Consider the following 5,383-nt stretch of genomic DNA (forward strand, 5'->3'; position numbering starts at 1 on the left):
AGGCCTCAGATGGGGAGCCCTAGAAAAGCATCGGGAGTCTGGGCATCTAAGGCAGGACCCTGAGGGAAGGTTGGACAGGAAAATGCCAGCAGGAAACACCTGTTTCTCGGTTTTGTCATGCACTGAGCCAGCAGTTACCTGTGGAAAGAAGGCTGTAGGAGGGGTCACCTGAGAGAAATGGTCACCTCCTGGGCCTGGACCGCACATGCGCACTGTCTATCTGAGGAGAGTCGTGATGATAACAGCTGTGTACCGTGAACTCTCTGTGCTCCACACACCCCACTAAGAAGTTTACCCGCAGCCTCTCCATTTATTGCCATAACATACGATGAGGAAATATTTCTGTTTTGTAAGTGATAAATAAAATCAGGCAGATCCCTCAACTTGGATTTGAACCTGAGTGTGACTTCAAAGCCTATGTCTCAACTACTATACCATAGTGCTTCTCTAAACTAAAAACAGGTACAGGGTCAACCTTGGGCTTTGTAAAACCCAAGTGACAGTGCTATCAAATCTCAGAAATCCAGCTGAAGTATATTTAAACCTTACCATAGAGGCCTTCATTCAAAAACAAGAATCAGTAAACAGGAGACTTTGAGGTCATGAGTCAACAGAGACTCAGAAAATCCTAGCAACATTTTACTGTGATTGTAACTGCTTCTCACTGAATCGTTCTTCATAGCATAGAGCTTATAAGCGTGCACTCTGGAGTCAGACTGTCTAAGTTTTTACCTTGATCAGGTTATTTTACCTTTCTCTGCCTCTATTTCTTCATCTGTAAAATGGGACTAATAACCACATCCACCTCATAGGGGTGTTGTGAGGATTGAAATAACACATAAGGACCTGGCTCAGGCCTGACACACAGTGGCTGGGCCTTCATTTTGACGGTTACAGTTGTGATTGTTCTTATATGACTGTACCTCCACACTCTGTCCCCAGCTGAATGACAGTTGAGATTTTCCACTCTCTCTTTGTGGTCTTTTCATGCATGAGAAGCGGTCTCTCATGTATCAGCACCTCTGGGGATACCAGCGTGTCTGTTTGCCTCTGAATACAAGCACTTTCTCCTCCCTGCCCTTTTCTCTTGCCTTGTCTTTTCCCACCTTGCACAGCACCCACTGCATTGCAGATGCTCACGAAAGGTTTGTTGAACTAAGCTGAACTGAGGTCTGCTCTCAGCTACTAGGAGACTCCTACTTTCTTTGTTTTATCCCTTTGTGCGATTAACTCTTGTTACCTCCGCCTGCCTGATCTCAGATTTGCTGCAGGCCCTGCTTATGGGCCTCCTAGTTTCATTCACATGTTCTCAAAGACCATTAGTTCTGAACGGGGTGGTCCTACACCTTGGAAAGGGGGTATCTGGGGCATCTTGTTGGATGACACGATGTTTGGGAAGCACTACTGACGTTTCAGGGACTGGAGCCAAGGATGCCAGACCTGGTCCCTTGGACCTCACTGCCTCAGAGTTCCCGCCAGGCCTTCATGTGTGCCCGTGATCATCTGAGCACAGAACCTGACACCATGTCATGTAGAAACTCAAAGTATTGGGGGCATGGTTTTAATAGAAGCTGAATTTTCTCAGCATTCTTCAAGAAAAACTGAACTTTGTTTTCTTTTAAACTTTACCCAGAATTGTTCACTGTCGCAGGAAGGCACATCATTGATTGCAGTGGCCCTCACTGTGTTTGAACTTCTAGGACAAGAAACCAGGAAGAGTCTGTATTTATGGCTGTTTCATTGGTGGTGACTCCACTGGGCAAGCATCTGGCCACTTTATTGTATCCCGCAAGGGAGTAACGCCTGAGCATTTGCATATCGAAAAGCATATTGTTTATCCTAAATTACATATTTTTTTATCCTTTTCTGTGAGTTCGAACATTATATTTTTTGAAAGTAATATGTTTATTACAGTGACAGGATCCAAAGCAAACTCGGTGAAGGATCAAGGTGCGCAGGGTGAGTCTGGAGACCTGCCACGAGATTTCCAGACTCTCCTATTAGAGTCACACAGGACAGGCATTGGGTTGTGACAGCATGTGTGGAGTGTCGTCTACCGGGAAAGCTCGGTACAGCCTCAGTGCCCAGGACTTTTATTAAGGGCTGGTCACATAGGCACCCTTTACCCAGCATGTATCAAAATTCTAGACTCCCAGAAGGAAAGCAGGCGTTCAGCACAAACCACATCATTTGTACAAGCAGCTTAGGCACAGTGAGCCACTCTGATTAGCTACGGCGGTGGGAGCCCTCCAAAATCCAGACGCCAGCTCAGACTCGCCCTTGTAAGTGGGCCTTTCAAGAGATGGCAGCCAAGCCTGCTATGTTAATTTTTCTTTTTTCTGTGCAGTGGGTTATACTACCTATGAATATCATTGGTAAACAGTAAATGGGGAATTTTTTTTAAATACATGTGTTTCCAAGGGACATTAGGTCTGATAGATTGAGAACCATTGTCTTAAATAAAATAGTCCTTCACCCCCAGATACCCACCCAGAGAACTGGCCAAAGCTGTGAAATTACAATTTTTTGTTATTGGCTTCATGTGCCCCCAATCAAAATTTTAAGCAGAGTTTAAATTTTCTTTAACGTGTATTACTTCCTTCTACCACCACAGCCTGTTAACAGAAGGGGGAGCAAACAGAACATTTCTTCCCCTGTATTATGGACAAACCTAGAATGGCCTGTTTTTCTCCCCACTTCTTTATCTCTAAACTTCGTGTTTCACCTGGGCACAGTTGATATTCAATAAGGGATCATTGTCTCTGCTACTTTTATCATTTTTCTCACTACTCACTCCTGTAGCACATCTGAACTCTAATTTTTCTTTTAAACCTGAAAATCTTACTGCTGTTGTGGGTTACAAACAGGATTCTGACGTGAGAAGCAAGAATCATTCCAACAGGAGGGCAAGGCCCAAGGCATGTAATACAAATAAAAGTAGAATCTGGTGTCATCAGGTCACCTCTGAAAGCCCCCTGCTTGACACCATGCTGTGGAATAAAATAACAGCTCCAGCAGGCCCTCCCTGAACACAGTGTGAATAAACAACAGGTGTGCTGACTAATTGTTTTCCCATCATGGTGCATATCTCACACGCCATAACTCCCAAATGAAATACCAAAAGAAGACATAAAATTAAATGATTCAAAGATTGAAAGGGTTTATTATCCTTTTTATGGTAGGGTGGGAATCCATTGAAATCTTGAAAAGAAACTGTAACCATCACCGCAACTATTGATATCCCTAAATATGTAATATTTATTTTTTGCTTTAAAAACTGACACTTGAAATGAAAACCACCAAAAGAAAAAATGAGACATGTACACATTCAGGGAGTGTAGAAAGCAATCCATACTTGGATTTTACAAAAGGAGGAGCTGAATGATCTCATCCCTCCTGTTAAATGAGCAAGTAAAAACTCCAGGGAAGTGTAGCATTACGTGACAGTGGTCTTCCTTTGACCTTTGCGAGTGAGAACTAGAGCGTGACTGCCGAGAAAGGACCGAATCAGCAGTCACGCTTGGGGCCATTTACTGTCCCCTTTGCCGCACACCCCACTCTGCACGCATTTCAAACCAGATGAACCTAACTCAAGTTATGTTAAGCGGTTTTTAGCACATGAGTATGTTGCGTAAGATTCTGTGTTACCATCTGTTGTGGCATCAACCATCTTGCTGGCATAAATCCATGTGGCTCGCCTCTCCCGTCCCATGATCAGCCCAAGGATAGTAGTTAAAAGTGAAATGTGAGCAACAGTGAAACTTGAAACGGCAAGTCAAGCAGTCCACCTCCTTTGTATTGAATTCTACTAGTGCTCCCTTTCCTCCCCCATCTGATTTGCCCTCTGTTACACTGGTTGGATGCTGGTACCTTTGGGGTCCTTATGGAAGAGCCCCGTCACTATTGAATGAATTTCTATTGACTTTGCTGAGGATGTGAAATACTATATTTAGAGATAAAATCAGATCTTTAATGTAACTGAAGAGGTCATTAATGCTTTAACTCTCAGTCACCTCGCCCCTGCCTGGGTTTTCTTTTTCTTCTTCTTCTTCTTAAGGGCAGGCTCAGCAAGGCAGACATGTGAATTGTATCATTAACTAGGCTTGTCCTAAACTATGCCATCTTCATTATCATGCATTAAATGTTTGTGGATGGTCATCCTGGAAGTTCATATTAAATTTGGTGGCTTACCTTGAACATACTCTGGTTCATTAGCCACTCACCTAGAGACACGGGAGAGAGGGATAATTTGTCTGTGTCCTGTGGGTAGTACAAGGACGGCTTTCACATTATGAATTAAAGTCCACTTAACTGCACTTGAGGTCGAGAAAGTTGGCTTCAGGATATCATCCCGCTGATATCAGGTTCCACGATGGCTAATACATTGGCCTTCCTGAGACTACTTTTGCCTCTCAAATTTGTTCCTTCTGGCTGACGTTTCAGGTTGACGCATTGAATCAGTCAGGACAGGCTAGGTTATGCTGTGGTAACAAGCAATTACAAAATCTCTGTGGCTTCAAACATCAAGATTCATTTCTTCTTCATGTTACGTGGCCCTCGTCGGTCAGCAGGGGAGCTCTGCGCCTCTTAGACACTCAGGAGATATGACTGATGGAGCAGACACCATCTCAAACATTGCTAGTCACCAGGCCAGGAAGAAGAGGATTCTGGGAGACCACACCTCACTGTTAAAAGCACTCTGGTTTGGAGCACCACCCTCACAGTTCACTGGCCAGAGCTAGTCGCATGGCCCCACCCAACCACAAAGGGGTCGGGAAACACAAGGCGACACATTCCCAGTAGGAGAGAGACTTAGACATACTTGACGAGCAGCAGTCATGACCACCACACTCAGTCACATCCTTCTCCTTTCTTTCCTCTACTTCAGAAACTAGAAAGCCATATACACTGTTTTTCAGCTTCTGTTTCTCCTCGAAGAGTCCACATGGTCCTGGTTCTGGCCTGTGAGACCTAAATGGAACTCTGCAATGGGGACTTACCAGAAAGCTTTGGCTTTCTGGATAAAGGGGATTGGACACAGCTGTGGTATTTTTCATTCACGCTTATCCCTTCTTCCTGTCTGGAAGATGGAGGCAATGCCAGCATGCGTAGCAGCCACCTTGGCATGAACTCCCCAGCCGCCCCCCGCCAAAAAAAACCATGACAGAGCCCAAAGATGGGAAGAGTTTGGTTCCTTGATGATTTCAATGAACCGCTACAGCAGGCCTGCACTGCCTACCTCCGGACATCTTGCTATGTGAGAAATATAAGCACTTGTAGGCTTACGACACTGTAAGTCAGGCTTTCCTTTTTTTTTTTTTTTTTTTTGTAGCTGAATGCAATCCTGAGACTGTCCTTATATGTTCTGAACTTCAAAAGAAAA

General features: G+C 44.4%; 1 protein-coding gene across 8 annotated transcripts in view; it reads left to right on the plus strand.

Moving 5' to 3' along the window:
* Positions 1–5,383, plus strand: part of NCKAP5 (NCK associated protein 5) — a 1,063,199-nt gene that overhangs the window by 929,716 nt on the left and 128,100 nt on the right. The window lies entirely within an intron of this gene.

Source organism: Tursiops truncatus, chromosome 7 (genome assembly GCF_011762595.2).
Source record: "Tursiops truncatus isolate mTurTru1 chromosome 7, mTurTru1.mat.Y, whole genome shotgun sequence".
NCBI lineage: Eukaryota > Metazoa > Chordata > Mammalia > Artiodactyla > Delphinidae > Tursiops > Tursiops truncatus.